General features: G+C 37.2%; 1 protein-coding gene and 3 long non-coding RNA genes across 5 annotated transcripts in view; 1 reads left to right on the forward strand and 3 right to left on the reverse strand.

Annotated features, from left to right (window-relative positions):
* csmd3a (CUB and Sushi multiple domains 3a) overlaps positions 1-16,326 on the reverse strand; it is a 777,572-nt gene that overhangs the window by 705,640 nt on the left and 55,606 nt on the right. The window lies entirely within an intron of this gene.
* On the reverse strand, positions 3,822-5,010 carry LOC125784415 (uncharacterized). The gene is made up of 3 exons (XR_007427211.1): positions 4,963-5,010; positions 4,819-4,914; positions 3,822-3,942 (listed from the first exon to the last, which is right to left on the reverse strand). It is a non-coding gene; the product is annotated as an uncharacterized LOC125784415 (long non-coding RNA).
* Positions 4,147-4,802, reverse strand: LOC125784421 (uncharacterized). Its single transcript, XR_007427219.1, has 3 exons — positions 4,611-4,802; positions 4,267-4,349; positions 4,147-4,195 (listed from the first exon to the last, which is right to left on the reverse strand). It is a non-coding gene; the product is annotated as an uncharacterized LOC125784421 (long non-coding RNA).
* LOC111194817 (uncharacterized) lies at positions 9,020-12,277 on the forward strand. The gene is made up of 2 exons (XR_002651298.2): positions 9,020-9,881; positions 11,422-12,277. It is a non-coding gene; the product is annotated as an uncharacterized LOC111194817 (long non-coding RNA).

A 16,326-nucleotide genomic window follows, 5' to 3' on the forward strand; every position in this document is an offset into this window, starting at 1 on the left:
TTTTGGGGTCACGGTTCGGTACATTTTCGGTGCAGTATGGGAACAAAATGCAGAACCATTTTCTTCCACAGCGTGTTGTTTTATTTAACCAAAAAAATGCCAATATACAAACCGAAACAGTAAACACATTCAAAGTGCTGCTTGGTAACATTAATACAAATATTAATAAAAATAAATGAAATATTCTCAAATGATTAACCAATGTTAAAAATTTAAATATTAAAATTAAAAATAATAAATTGAATTCCCTTTAAACAGTAAACAAAACTTTCCACATGTAAAGTGCAGCACTCAGAATTCCAGAATTCTAATGCTACAGTATTCAATTTCTCAATACTCTTCATATTTTTTGCCAAGAAAATCAGTTTGTCCACATTGTCAGCAGTGAGAGCAGATCTGCTGGCAGTTACAACGTCCCCAGCGGTTGAAAATACCCTCTATGTACCCTCAATGCTATAAAAGCCCCAATGGATGCTGTTATGGATTTAGCCCAATCTGAATTGTGATTGAAAGGATGCCTGAACACAGATATCTGTGGCGTTTGCACTACAGGGATCTTCTTTCTTGTCGCGGTCATCTTAGCACTTGGGTGGCGCCGTTTCAGGTGACGTAGCATGTTTGAAGTGTTGCCCGAAACATAGCCGACCCCAGCAAAACAATAACGACATACCGCTTTCGTTTTAACCACTAGTCTTTTTCCGTCGCAGGTTTTCACTGGGAAAACGAAGTGCTCCCAAACGGGAGATTTTAAGGACAGCTAGCTTCTGCCATAATGTCCAAATAGTCTCCACCATTCGCTGATGCAACAGACGCGTGTACCTCGCAAATGTGTTTTGAAGAGTGGTTAGGAAAGGCTCGACCGATTGGTTCGCCGTGCGACGTCACCCCCAAATGGTCACAAGAGCACGAATCACGAAAGAGTTGCTTTAAACATATCAAAGAACCTCCCCTTTACTACTCCAATCACGTACTGGCATCTAATGAATATTAAATAGCCACATGTAGCGACAGGCTCAGACCTAGGGTAGAACAGGTGCTGGGTAGAACATATAAACTGACTGTATTCATTCGGTACAGCACTGTACCGTACCGAAGGTCTGTTCGGTACGGTTCGGTACGAATACATTATACCAGGGGTGTCCAAACTTTTTTTGTTGGAGGCCAGAAGGAGAAATATATTTGAAGTCACGGGCCACACTCTGTAATAAAACAAATAATGAAATATACCACTTTAAATAATACTTTTTTCCTAATTATTTCATTTACACACCATTTTACTTTATTTACTATCTTTATGTGCACTCTCTCCGCTTTTAGACTCTTTGGCCCGTTTTTCTGCGCTAGAAATGCGCACTCTCTCCACTTGTAGACTCTTTGGCCCGTTTTTCTGCGCTAGAAATGCGCACTCTCTCCGCTTTTAGACTCTTTGGCCCGTTTTTCTGCACTAGAAATGCGCACTCTCTCCGCTTTTAGACTCTTTTGCCCAGTTTTTCTGCGCTAGAAATGCGCACCCTCTCAGCTTTTAGACTCTTTGCCCCGTTTTTCTGCGCTAGAAATGCGCACCCTCTCCGCTTTTAGACTCTTTGGCCCGTTTTTCTGCGCTAGAAATGCGCACTCTCTCCGCTTTTAGACTCTTTTGCCCAGTTTTTCTGCGCTAGAAATGCACACTCTCTCCGCTTTTAGACTCTTTTGCCCTGTTTTTCTGTGTTAGAAATGTGCACCCTCTCCGCTTTTAGACTCTTTTGCCCAGATTTCCTGCGCTAGAAATGCGCACCCTCTCCGCTTTTAGACTCTTTTGCCCAGATTTCCTGCGCTAGAAATGCGCACCCTCTCAACTTTTAGACTCTTTGCTCCGTTTTTCTGTGCTAGAAATGCGCACTCTCTCCGCTTTTAGACTCTTTTGCCCCGTTTTTCTGCGCTAGAAATGCGCACCCTCTCAGCTTTTAGACTCTTTGCCCCGTTTTTCTGCAGTAGAAATACGCACACTCTCCGCTTTTAGACTCTTTGGCTCGTTTCTGACACCTAGCGTTCAAACTTTGAATCTCACATTATAAAAACCTGCTTAACAGCGGGCCAACTTTCATTCTATTTCTAAAATACCTCGCGGGCCGCTCCAAAAAAGGAAACGGGCCGCTGTTACAGGCCTAGTGTATAATGATATACAGTGCAATTAGCGATCTGTGATCTAACCATTGCTGTGATTTTAGAAATAAACATCTGATATGTGTTCATAACTGTATCGTGTTCAGAATAATAATGAATGTAATTCATAAAAGTCATGTTGTAAATTCTGGAATGTAACAAAATGAAACTGAAGCTGAGCTTTAACCTGATGAAACACGATGTACTGAGCACTGTCTGTCTGTTCTGTGGTAAAACGTGACATGATCTGTCAATAAATTACTGTATAAACAGTAAAATCATTAAAGTGAATTCTGTGTAATTTCTCAGACAGACAGTAATGTGAAATTTTGTACTGCTGGAAGTGATTTACTTTTATTTTGTAAAGTTCTTATAGAGTAAACTGAAGGACGATCACATGACTAATCATTTTGACTGACTTGTTCATAATCAATGACTAAAGCACTGTTTATTCTGAGGACTCTGACAGGTTCACTGATATAAATATGTACCTTTGGGGCACGGATAAAGGATTTAGAGTGCAGTACAAGCATTAGCTGCTCATCCATTATGTGCTATGTGGTGCTGTTTGTAAAAACTGTTTTGAGAAATGCTCACAGTGTGGTGCAAATAATAATTCTGATTTGAGAAATGCATCAAAGCGACTGAGAAAAACTGTAACTGTAGTGAATAAGTTGTGCAGTGATATAATTGGATGATGTCCATACAGTGAATAGCTCAGTGCTGATTTACAGTGTATAGAGTGTTTAGTTTCTTCCTATTTTACATCACAATTTATCTACATTAGTGTTTAATTAGGGATGTTAGCAATTAGTGTTTTTTTTAATCTGCTGACAGATACAAGATTCAAGGTTTTTTCATACATTTATTTTCTTATTTTTTTTTTATTACTGAAACAACGGTATCAAAAATGACAATTTTAGCACAAAATAAACAAGTACTAAATTATTCCCATTTAAATAGGCATCTTTTCTTAAATAAACAAAGCACTGAGTACTTAAATAAACAAAGTACCAAGTCTCAACCTGATACTTCAGAAATGCAGTCATAAAAAATAATAATAATAAAAAATAAGGAACACATCTAAGTTGTTCCTTAAGGTTTTATTATTATTATTATTATTATTATAGAAAAAATAAAAATATCAAAAAGGACAATTTTTAGCACAAAATAAACAAGTACTACATAGTCATATAAATGATTTCCATTTAAATATGGATCTTTTTTTTAAAATAAACAAACTAAACAATGTCACACCTAAACAATTCTGTGATTAAATCATAATTAAGATCACGAGAGGGGAGAGGACAAAATAAAATGTAAAACATAAATATAATAAATGGCATCAGTGTGCTTCTGCGAACATCCCTGCCAAACCAAATATATTCATTTAAAAAAAAGCATAAACCCTAACCCTAACCCTAACCCTAACCCTAACCCTAACCCTAGCCTGAGCTACTGTGTTGGTGCTAATGGTGCTGACACAAGAGATACTGCAAACACTGCAAGCAGTGCTAGCCAGGGTTAAAATCTAACCCTACACCTAACCCTAACCTTAACCTTAACCTTTAATAAACCCTAAAACCTAAAACTATACCTAACCCTAACCTTAACCTTTAATCAACCCTAAAATCTAACCCTAGACCTAACCCTAACCTTAACCTTTAATCTACCCTAAAATCTAACCCTACACCTAACCCTAACCTTAACCCTTAATCAACCCTAAAATCTAACCCTACACCTAACCCTAACCTTAACCTTTAATCAACCCTAAAATCTAACCCTACACCTAACCCTAACCTTAACCTTTAATCTACCCTAAAATCTAACCCTACACCTAACCCTAACCTTAACCCTTAATCAACCCTAAAATCTAACCCTACACCTAACCCTAACCTTAACCCTTAATCAACCCTAAAATCTAACCCTACACCTAACCCTAACCTTAACCCTTAATCAACCCTAAAATCTAACCCTAACCTTAACCCTTAATCAACCCTAAAACCTAACCCTAACCTTAACCCTTAATCAACCCTAAAATCTAACCCTACACCTAACCCTAACCTTAACCCTTAATCAACCCTACACCTAACCCTAACCTTAACCCTTAATCAACCCTAAAACCTAACCCTAACCTTAACCCTTAATCAACCCTAAAATCTAACCCTACACCTAACCCTAACCTTAACCTTAATCAACCCTAAAATCTAACCCTACACCCAACCCTAACCTTAACCCTTAATCAACCCTAAAATCTAACCCTACACCTAACCCTAACCTTAACCCTTAATCAACCCTAACCTTAACCCTTAATCAACCCTAAAATCTAACCCTACACCCAACCCTAACCTTAACCCTTAATCGACCCTAAAATCAAACCCTACACCTAACCCTAACCTTAACCCTTAATCAACCCTAACCTTAACACTTAATCAACCCTAACCTTAACACTTAATCAACCCTAAAACCTAACCCTACACCTAACCCTAACCTTAACCCTTAATCTACCCTAAAATCTAACCCTACACCTAACCCTAACCTTAACCCTTAATCAACCCTAAAATCTAACCCTACACCTAACCCTAACCTTAACCCTGAATCAACCATAAAATCTAACCCTACACCTAACCCTAACCTTAACCAACCCTAAAATCTAACCCTACACCCAATCCTAACCTTAACCCTTAATCAACCATAAAATCTAACCCTACACCTAACCCTAACCTTAACCCTTAATCAACCATAAAATCTAACCCTACACCCAACCCTAACCTTAACCCTTAATCTACCCTAAAATCTAACCCTACACCTAACCCTAACCTTAACCCTTAATCAACCCTAAAATCTAACCCTACACCTAACCCTAACCCTTAATCTACCCTAAAATCTAACCCTACACCTAACCCTTACCTTAACCCTTAATCAACCCTAAAATCTAACCCTACACCTAACCCTTATCCTAACCTTAACCTAATCTTAAAATCTAACCCTAAACCCAATCCTAAAATATTAAGATAAGTGTTTGGGTTAGAGTTGAATGTAGGGTTATATTCAATAGAGAATCATTTACTTTCACCTTTTAGTTCATTTGCATTTAATAGACATGTAGTTGAATGTTAGTTGAATGTCAGTTGAGCATCAAAGAGGCCATCAAATGGACCATCCAAGTAAAGTGTTACCATATATATATATTTATTTATTTTATTTTATTTTTTTTGCAAATTTGGCAGCTGTTCTTTACATTGATTCCAAATCTTATAATAAATGGACCAATAGAAATAGAAATGCTCCAAAAAGCTACTACAAAACTGACTGCATTTGCGGCTCTGATATCAGCGTATAATAGACTGTCAACATCAGTATCAGCATCAGTAAAACAGGGAAAGAAATCATGGCACCTCTCACAGCCCAGTATATATCAGCCTAACCACATCATTACTGAAGCGCCCTGGCACCACTGCTCCTCCGAGCACGGAGCTGCAAAGCCTGAACCTCCATTAGTAATCAAGACATGTTGACAGAAAGCTGGAGGAACACAGGTGTGATGTGGCTCGCTGGTGTTGCTGTGCCCTTGAACAAGACATTTAACCCCCAGTGGATACAGAGACATGACACTGCACCACCCATCCCTCCACCCCTCCGCCCAAACCCAACAACCGTGGGGAAAAACAGGCCGTGACATTATTGTGAATAAGTGCGGGGGGGACAGAAAGGAGAAAAAGCCTTAAGGCGATTAAAAAAAGCTGAAATTCAAAAATTCACCCATTTCAATTAACATTTACATGCAGAACTCTTACATTTCAATGTTAAAAGTGATGCACTGTGGCATGTTTCTGACCAGGAGCGATGTGCCTTTATATCACAGCCTGACTACCAAACACGCCCAAAAGGATGTAGCATTAGTGACTGTAGACAAACTAGAAACAATAATCTATCATTTTTCTGAATCAGTTTCTTTGATTTTGCTATTTATAGGTATATGTTTAAGAAACATGAACATTGCTGTTTTATTCTATAAACTACAGACAACATTTCTCCCAAATTCCACATAAAAATATTGTACTTTAGAGCATTTATTTGCAGAAAATTAGAAATGTCTGAAATAACAAAAAAGATGCAGAGATGCAGAAATATTCATAAAGTTTAAAGAGTTCAGAAATCAATATTTGGTGGAATAACCCTGGTTTTTAATCACAGTTTTTTTCATGCATCATGGCATCATGTTCTCCTCCACCAGTCTTACACACTGCTTTTGGATAACTTTATGCTTTACACTCCTGGTGCAAAAATTCAAGCAGTTCAGTTTGGTTTGATGGCTTGTGATCATTCATCTTCCTCTTGATTATATTCCAGAGGTTTCTAATTTGGTAAAATCAAAGAAACATATATTTTTTGCCAGAGCTGCATATAGAGGACATACAGAGAACTGAAATTACGTTGCTGTCTTTACTAAAGTTACAGCAATAAAACCATTACACTAAAGTACAGCAAAATGAAATGATAAATAATGAAAGAATAACACTAAATGTCAAAAGTGGATTTCTCTTCAAGCAAGAACTCGCAGCTGTATGTGCATTTAAAGATTTGAACGCATGATAAAGATGTACAAAAACACTGCAATTTATGGGACAAAAAACAAAAAGTCTGTTAAAAAGTCCGCTAAATGTGCCGCCATCTTGAATACTTTCCGAATATATGGAAATATTTTAAGAGGTGGTGACCACATATAAGTTAACTAAGTCGACTAAGCAAAAGTCAAGTCAAAGTGCAAATCTTGTGCCAAAATTAAATGCAAAACCACAATTACATTATATTTCACTGCGAGAAATACACAAGAATGAACACTTTCTAAACCAAATGCTACATTCATGTCAGAAATGCACACAAAGCTCCTTAAAATGCCAAATCAGCCCAACTGCATTGTATTCCACTGTGTGCCAATGCAAATGTTTAAAAGCAAATCACAATGCACAGGATTCGGGTAGGGGGCTGAAGAAGGGCAAAGATTATTTCTTTTTTAATGCTTTTGCAACAGGAGTAAAGGCATAAAGTTATCCAAAAGCAGTGTGTAAGACTGGTGGAAGAGAACATGCCAAAATGCATGAAATCTAATATTAAAAACCAGGATTATTCCTCCAAATATTGATTTCTGAACTCTTAAAACTTTATGAATATGAACTTGTTTTCTTTGCATTTTTTGAGTTCTGAAAGCTCTGCATTTTTATCTTTTTTGTTACTTCAGCCATTTCTCATTTTACAGCCTTTTAACTTCACTCTGGTTTAGCTTTTAGCTTTTAATAAACTGTTTCTTCACTGTGGAAGGATTTATTGAAAAGCCTGGTACAACAGAAAGGCCGTTGTACTCTTTTTTTTTTTTTTGACAACTATGACCTTTTGCGAACAATATTTACTCAGTACTCGCTGTTTACTGCAGTTATTCTGTCACATATTTTTTGTAATAAAAATATGTTTAAAAGTCAATAATTTACTATATAATCATTTCTTATTCCAGTTGACAGTGCCAAAATATATATATATATATATATATATATATATATATATATATATATATATATATATATATATATATATATATATATATTTTTTTTTTTTTTTACACATATAGTTGAATTCTACTGCTTGCAATTGTACAAAATCATGATAAATCATTATGTGGCAATTTACCAAACAGTGATTAAACCTTGTCTTGAACTACTGTGGTGGTCCGGAGAAAGTGTGTTGTTTATTTAATTCCAGTTTCAAGTTCATGTTCAAAAAAAAGTTTCACTATCAAAAACACTTACATTTAATTACTATTTGTAAGTTACTAAACAAAATAAATCACAGAGTAATTTTCTATAGCCTCAAACAACTCTTAAATAAAACCTTCCCCAGCAAAAGGCCCAACCACTGGGTTGCAAAGACTTAAATAGCACCAAACCGGAAGTGGTCTGATGTCACATTCTGCCATTTTGGAGGGAAATCTGTTAATAAAAGTCCCCCAAATAAGCACAAAAGTTTCCCCGCTGAACAAAGACATGCATGGCTTCCATCACAGTAAACAACCACAAATGAGTATGTTTTCCTTTGTTCTTAGATTAATTAGAGTTGGATTAACTAGAGTTTGCCAAAGCACATCTAAACAAAGTTCTGGCCAATAGAAACACCAAATATTCAAACATTAAATATTGTATTCATTTGAAATTACATTTTTTTTCTGCAGCTTTTTCTCTTTTTAAAGTATTAATAGCAAAACTGAGGCATTTGGAGGATTTATTCAAATAAACAAGTTTATTCGGGGAAAAAAAAAAAATAAAATCTTGTGAGATGTTCAAATCATCACCCACTTGGGGGTGGGCAATGTGGCCCTGAAATAATATCACAATATATAATTGTATTTTTGCGATAGCGATAGTCTTGGCGATATGACAAAACACTGAATTTGAATTTTTTTTTCTTGAAATACACTGCAACAAAATTAAAAAAATAATAATTTTATAATATTGCGTATGATATGCTTTGGCACACTCCTAACTGAGATATAAAAAATTTATATATACAAGAATTTTATCAGATTTGTAACAGAAGTCAATGATCCAGAGTGTCATGATACTAATAATGCTCTCCAAATATCTCCATATAGTATAGTAGATATATAATGGGAAATGAGAATAGAATGATTTTTTTTTTTTGCTAAAAACTGTAAAAAAAATATATATAATAAAAAAAAAATAATAATAATTAGGGGTGGGTGATATGGCACAAAATTTTAGGGTATAATATTGTTCACGATATTTAAAGCTGTTTTGCGATATTATTGTGTACGATACGATATGGTACACCCCAGTGCCTCCCCCTTTTTAATGGAGATGTGGATTTCATTTTCTAGCAGGACTTGGCACAATGCCCACTTTTCTTAGACACCGTTTTTTGCTATTTATAGGTTTATGTTTGAGTAAAATGAACATTGTTGTTTTCTTCTACAAACTACAGACAACATTTCTCCCAAATTCCAAATAAAAATATTTTAGTCATTTACAGCATTTTTTTGCAGAAAATGAGAAATGGCTGAACTAACAAAAAAAAAAGATGCAGAGCTTTCAGACCTCAAATAATGCAAAGAAAACAAGTTCATATTCCTGAAGGTTTTAATCACAGTTTTCATGCATCTTGGCATGTTCTCCTCCATCAGTCTTACCCACTGCTTTTGGATAACTTTATGCCTTTACTCCTGGTGCAAAAATGAAGCAGTTCAGTTTGGTTTCGTGGCTTGTGATCATCCATCTTTCTCTTGATTATATTCCAGAGGTTTTTAATTTGGTTTTTAATATTGGGTACGATATGATATGGTACACCCCAGTGCTTCCCTCCTTTATGAAGATGTGGATTTCATTTTCCAGCAGGACTTGGCACAATGCCCACTTTTCTGAGACACTGATTTTTGGGTTTTCATTGGCTGTAAGCCATAATAATCAACAATAAAATAAATAAATGCATACAATAGATCACTTTGTGTGTAATACATCTATATAATATGTATAGTTTCACATTTTGAACTAAACTACTGAAATAAAGTAACTGAGTATACAACTAGGTCTAACTCTTTAAACTCTTTCAAATGTAATGCCTTCTATTTTTTTCAGGAAAAGGTTCAGGAAAAGAACATACAAAGAGTTTTTCCACTATATGAGTACGTCACGCTGAGAACATATCACCATACTGCATTCATCCAGTTCCAGGTAAGCAAATGGCACTAATTCAGGCCTTCAATACTTCAATACTAATACTTCATATTCCTTTCCATTCAATCTGCTATTCAAGACCTTCTCTTCTACCAGCAGTTGCTCTTAACAGCACTTTGTTCTTTTGTACTGGAAGGGTTAAAGTCTTTATATTTAATCCACCACTCAGTGGAACCGGTATGCAGGAGAAAGCAGCTCACAGCTGAACCGCCACCTTAATGGAACTGAATTCAGAGTTCGGCCACCCTGCTGCTTCCAAACACTTACAGACACGGAGGGAAAAAAAGCTCCTGTAGAACTTACACCACACATGGAGCTATGGATTCTATTTGTGGAGAGCTACCAAATACACCAAATGGGATCTATGTGATAGATATTCACTGATTAAGCATAACATTAAGACCACCTCCTTGATTCTATACCCATCATCCAGTTTTTTTAAAGCTCTACTGAGCATATATGATCACGTTATAGTTCTATATTTATAGTATGTGCTTTATTTAAGCAATAGAACACAAGAGGGAGTGTGTTATTCATGATAACACACGACCTCGAGTGTTCTATTGCTTTTATACAAGTTTTTTTTTTTTTTTTTTACCAAATGAGTTAAGAAAATAAATCAAAGAAATTCTGTTTGAATATGCTTTAATATGGACTGTGCCTTCCACCAAAAAGTAGTTCCATCCCAACTGTAACAGAACTGAAACTTAACTACAAAACGGTGTATGGTTCATACAGACTAACACTTACGAAAGTTAGCTTGAAAGCAAAATTGGGAATAAGTGAAGATGGTAACGATAGGAGAGTGAAATAACGCTAATACTCTCCTCTCCTGCTCCGTGGAGTCGTCTTCAGGTGAAAGCTGCGCATTTTTTGAGTATTTCTGCCTGTTTAGCTGGCAGGTGTTGGTTTTAGCTAGCCGGCTGGAATGTGGTTAGGTTAGCGTAGCTTGCTTTAGCTCAGCATTAGCTTAGCGTAGCTTAGCCTAGCCTAGCCTGGCTGGTTAGCGTTCTGGTTGTCAGACGGCAGTAACCGAGCCATTTTCTTTCCCTTTTTTTCACAAAAGACGAGCCAGCGCTCTGTTACTGACATTTACTCCTGTTACTGGATCTCACTGCTGTTACTGGAACTCAGTCCTGTTACTGACACTTACTCCTGTTACTGAATCTCACTCCTGTTACTGGAACTCAGTCCTGTTACTGACACTTACTCCTGTTACTGAATCTCACTGCTGTTACTGGAACTCAGTCCTGTTTACTGACATATATATATATATATATATATATATATATATATATATATATATATATATATATATAAGTGCTCTTTTCATTGATTTTCTGAAATGGTCAATTGTAGTCAATCCAATCAAATAAGTGAGACGCCTCTATATTGAAACTACAGACAATCCATTAGTATTAATTCTCACACTTCAACAACCTTCAGTTCAATTCAGCACGGTGCTCCAACTCATTTTCTATTTTTCTTTCGTTTCATTTTTTTTTCTTTCCCTTCATCTCATCCACCAATCAGTCAGATTACACGCCGGCTCCCCGGGGTGACCGGCGACACCGGAGACGATGGAGCGGCGGACGCCAGCCTCCATAAATCTCAGAGAAAAGGCGCATAAACCGCGTGCTAGACGTGGAGGAAATGGGTCAGTCATACGAATCGGCATCTACTGGCATATAAATCTCATTGGTGGAGGGACAAGGAGCCGGAGACGGAACCCAGCTGCTTCGGCTGTGCTTAAACAGATTCTCCGCCGCGGCCTGATGGCCACTGTGTGCGTATGGAGGTGCCATCAAGACTGATTTGTTTTTCACACCAAATCAGCAGCAGCAGCAGCAGCAGCAGGCCAGAGATGGCAATACACCTCCGTCTTATTCCGTCACACTCATACACACACACACACAGCTGGTCCGGGGAAGGACAAAGAGCTGACAAACTCCAGCTGCTCGGGGAATTGCACGTCCTGGAGGGTTTGTGCTGCGATTTGTCCTGCTACAGCGTTTTCGATATGCAGGGCGGCGCTCCGATTGGAGACGACTGGCCTTGCAGGAGTGGAACAGTAAGCAATTTCATGACTGTATAAAGATCACCTGCTAAATTACCTGCTATGAACTTTACTTAAAGTGAAAGCTCAGCAAGTTTCAGCCTTTTTTTTCTCACTCTAAATGTAGAGTATCGGCATGGATACACTGGCTGTCTGAAGGTTTAGACTTTCCAATGCCAGACTAGGGGCTGAACACCAACAGGGGATCAGAGTCTAGGATCAGAGGTTGAGGGATACCGAGCACTAGGGCTGCACCATATTGGAAAAAAACAATTCGGCAATATCGGGGTTCTTGCACCACTTTAAAACTCAAATTTCATGCTTTTTAAGACATTTTTAAGACCTCAATAAATATAATTTAAGATCCAAAAATGCAGCATAATTTCTTAAGTCCATACTTCTGGAAATCTAAATTTTACGTTTCCCATTTGTTATCTATATTTTTTGCTTAAAATTTTGTTCCCTTGCAATGCAGAACAGAGCCAACATAGCACATGTAAGTTGCAATATGTTAAACAACTGTCACACCTTCCAGTGCTTCTAATGACTTTTCCACCTTCACAAACTCCAACTCCCAGAATGCTCCTCTCAGTCATGTGTCTTAGCCAGCCAATCAGCACCTGATTGTTAGATCAGCTTCAGCTGTGTTCTGAGTAATTGCTGGGGTTTTTCCGTATATAAATTCAAGTCTGTTTGTCCTTTTTTCGCTATTTCTATGTATGACCTATTTGCTGCTCTCCGCTAACCAGTGCTCTCTCCGATAGCGCTAGCTAGCTTGCCGCTAACGTTAGCTAGCTCTTCACTAAACTCAATTCTCTCCCTAATCACTTAAGCCGGCTCTCCGCTAACCACAGTTCTCTCTCCGACAATGGTAGCTAGCTTGCAGCTAACGTTAGCTAGCTCTTCACTAACCTCAATTCTATCCCTAATCACTTAAGCCGGCTCTCCGCTAACCACAGTTCTCTCTCCGACAATGGTAGCTAGCTTGCAGCTAACGTTAGCTAGCTCTTCACTAACCTCAATTCTATCCCTAATCACTTAAGCCGGCTCGCCGCTATACTTTCTAAGATTTAAACATCTTAGCTTATCAGAGACAAACTTCTGTTTAAAAATTCAAACAAAATGTGATTCCCTTAAAAAAAAGGGCTAGCGATGCCCCTGAACACCAGACAAACCAAGTCTCCCTGAAGCTGCGGGAGTCTCCCGCATTTCGGTAGTGGCTCCCTGATGCCCGCGAGTCACATTTAATCTCCCGGAATTCAGAACGAGCGCCCCAAACGCGCACACAGGCCACAGACTTTTATTCTCTAATCGAGTGTGGGAAGGAGAGAGAGAAAACAGAGAGGGTTCTGATTGGCCTGTTCTCTGCAAAGAGTCTGTGAGACAGCCAATCAGTTTTTAGTGTGGGCGGGCAGTGTTTTCCCCCCTCCCGGACGGGATTTGTTCAGTGAGTGAGAGAAAGCAGATCATATCGGAGGCAATATTAATAATTATTGTAATATGATAAATGTTTTTGATGTTGTGAAATTTTTTGTGATATTGTAACTGTCAATTTTTGTCAAATAAAGGCATTTTTTCCCAAAAAAAAAAGAAAAGCAGAGGCAGGGCCTTCCAAAAAGAAGGATACTGTACCTCTGAATACTCTAAATTTTATTTAAAAAATAAATTAATTTAATTTAAATTAATAAAATTAATTAATATAAAAGAAAATTTTGTTATCCTTTGGTGTGTGTTTTTTTTTTTTTTTTTTTGGGGGGGGGGGGGGGGGGGGGGTATGGGGTGGTAACCTCCATGAAATCAACTTTTGCAATTTGGGATGTCTGGAACACCAATACAAGTTCTTGGGAAAAACTCATCTAACAATACATTCTCTTACCTGTGAAACATGACTTGTATAAACAGATTTTAGCTATACAATTCTGTTATCACCTGAACCTGAACAACAACCAGCCAACATGTTTCTGTTCTTGTGCCCAGACATTACAGAAAGACTAGCTTTGGGTAGACCAATAGCATCCAAACTATCAAAAAAAAATGGAATTATTTAGTAAATAGTTTAAAAAAGTAAAGCAAACCAGAATAGCTTTTATATTTTAGCTCTTGCTTAGATTAGACAACTTGGCACATCTTGGCTGGATTTTCTCAGTCACCTGGAATTCAGGCTTTCAGTTAACAGCTGTGCTGAACTCATCAAGAGTTAATTACTTGAATTTCTTGTCTCTTAATAAAGTGTTTGAGAGCATCAGTTGTAAAGTAGTGAAGAGGTAGAGTTACAGGTATACAGTGAATACTGAATATTTGAGTAATATTCTAATCCAGATTATGAGAAGCAACAACTGCTCAACTAAAGAAAGATAAAAATTAATTTAAGAAATTAAGGTCAGTGAATCTGATAAATTTTAAGAATTTTGACACAATAATGATGAAACTGGCCCTCATCAGGACCACACCAGGAAAGGAAGAACAAGAGTTCCCTCTGTTGTACAGGATAAGTTCATTAGAGTTCATTACAGCCTCAAAAACTGCAAGTTGACAGCTTCCCAGAATTGTATTAAGATACATAAAGTAAAAACACACAAGGCTCATTTTGTTGAACTATAAGTTTTTTTCCCACTTTAATATTAAGAAGTGTACTGGATTATAAACTGTACTGTTTCGGGCTGCAAAAAGGAAGATTCAGTCATTAGTATCATCAATTAGTCGAGACATTTATCTCACACAGTATTTAACTGAATACTGTTAATTAGACTTGCCTTTGTTGTTTCTGACACTGTATGACTAGGAATAGAAATATATAGTATAATCTAATTCTTTTTTTATTATTCTTTTATTCATTTTTATGTGCCGTATGATTTATTTCTGTAATTTCCCTTTATTTAATTATTCTCTTTGTACTAACCTTTGTTTGTATTTGTACTTAATTAAAGGCTATTTAAACAGTGTCAGCTATATATATACATACTGTATATATACTTATATATATATACTGTATATATACTTATATATACTATATACTTATACTTATATATATATATATATATATATATATATATATATATATATATATATATACATACTGTACACACTGTAAACACCAGAAAGATTGTATCATAGGTTTACTGTTACATAATGGTATATAATGCTGGGATATGAACTAGAAACTAATCAAATATATCAAATCCCAGAGATCAGTGCAGTGCTCCTTAGCTTTAATGGGACATGCCAAAAGTCATGGGACACAATACTGGTTCCAGCTTAAAGTGGACATGGAACATTTCAGTTTGTACAAGTTTTCTAAGGGATTAAATATAATGGAATTTATTTGGGGGGGATTTATTTTTATATAAAATGTTTACACACTAAACTATAATATATTTATGTTTGTTACGTTTGCGCTAGTGCGCCGCCATTTTGCCCGTGCAGCACTGGGGACGTCACGAGGTTGGTTGGTAGAAGAGCCCAGGTACACAGCTAGCGGAAAAGAGCTTGTTGTTTTATCTGAAGCTCCCTGGACTATAGTGGATGATCTTTTGTAAACTGCAATTGACAGATTATTGGCTCTTATCTGGAGTTCTGTTAACTTGTGTTTTCTGAGGCTGGTAACTCTGATGAATTTATCCTGTACAACAAAGGAAACTTTTGCTCTTCTTTTCCTGGTGCGAACCTGATGAGTGCCAGTTTCATCAGTAGAACATTTGTGATGGTCTTTGAGTCTTTAAACTCATGAGAGCGGAACAATGGAGACGCATTGTTCTTTAGAAAAAATGAGCTACTGCATCTACCTCGTCTGTTTTCATTTGATACATATATATTGCTTTGAAATAAAGTTGGAAAAAAGTAAGCAATGATATTATTTTGTCATGTTTTTCGAAGAATAACTGAAAACATACTTAAATGCGATATATCATGATATATATATATAGTTATCATGAAAAAAAAAATTCCATATCTTGATATTTGATTTTTCCTATATCGCCCAGCACTACTCCCTAGATTAGCATGCCCTACATCAACCTCAGGTACATCCAGGGCCTTCCAAGCCAAATCAAATCATCCCCCCCAAAAACCCACAGTTCCAGAGTTTTTGGCATTGTTCAAGGCTGCTGATTACACCTCATGGGGTCTCGGCTGAATTCAGGCGGTGAGGAAATCCAGCGCTGATCGATGCTAAAGCTAGCAGGTGAGCTAACCCACCGGGTCCCCTATGTGAGTCAGCCTTGATCAAAGCAGAGCTGCTAGCCCTTTGAAGGCTGGAAAAAAAAGGTCAAGCTATGAGCTTATCGCCGCCGTAGCGTGGCTAAACAACAGGAGCCGTGTGTATTCCCCGCACCTTGTGTACCACCCACCTCATGCCGCGGGGCGCCGGCGCATTTGGATGCGTTTCAC

Source organism: Astyanax mexicanus, chromosome 1 (assembly GCF_023375975.1).
Source record: "Astyanax mexicanus isolate ESR-SI-001 chromosome 1, AstMex3_surface, whole genome shotgun sequence".
Classification (NCBI taxonomy): domain Eukaryota; kingdom Metazoa; phylum Chordata; class Actinopteri; order Characiformes; family Acestrorhamphidae; genus Astyanax; species Astyanax mexicanus.